Source organism: Daucus carota, chromosome 4 (genome assembly GCF_001625215.2).
Source record: "Daucus carota subsp. sativus chromosome 4, DH1 v3.0, whole genome shotgun sequence".
Classification (NCBI taxonomy): Eukaryota; Viridiplantae; Streptophyta; class Magnoliopsida; order Apiales; family Apiaceae; genus Daucus; species Daucus carota.
The window spans coordinates 20,880,981-20,881,877 of record NC_030384.2 but is presented as its reverse complement, the minus strand read 5'-3'; positions in this window follow the sequence as shown (position 1 = coordinate 20,881,877).

Genomic DNA, 897 nt, shown 5'->3' with positions numbered 1-897 from the left:
GTGGTGGAAAATATGTGATGACCAAATAATTTATTTATGATGGGGAGAGATTAAGAAAAATTGTTTATATGATGATGTGAATCGAGAAATATGTGATACAAAATACTCAACAATTATTATGGATGAGATAATACTCATTGTGAGATTCACCAGCATTATAAGCATATATTCCAAATAACGAATCTTGTGATTTGACGATCAATTCTATTAAGTTTAAAGATTCCTTACCTCAAGACAAATCTTAAAACATATTATTCATAAGAAGCTCTAATATCCAAAGAACAACTCCCATTTTGTTGCGAAATAAGTCATCATACCATGATCTTCTTGAAGATGAAATTACACGAATATATGAACACAACAAAAGAGCAATCGTACAACATACGAACAAAGTGAAAAAGCGAATCGTGCTGATAACGTGTTATGTATATAATATAAGAGAAGTGTATATAATATAAAAAGTATTTTATAAAGCTAAAGATGAGAGAATGTGTGATCATATCTTTCTATTTCTTATCTCTTCTCAATACATACAAGTCTCTTTATACAGGACTTGGAATACAAATGAAAAGTCAAGAGTTTTAAGTATGGAGAAAACTAAAAGTCAAAGGTCATGGAAATTCCAAGAGCCAAAAGTCATCCATCACTTTATTTCATAACACTTCTAACATTTAAATAGTTCTATTAATTATATTAATCAGTGTTGTAAAAAGCGGAAATCAGACTTAGTCGGTGATGGCACTGTTCAGCGATTAATCGGATAATCGAAGATTAATCAGATCATTAATCGTGATCAATTTAATATTATTTTTTAAATTATATATATATTAATATAATTATATACAGTATAAATTTATAGTCATATAAAATCAAAAGATTACTGATTTTTTATAACAC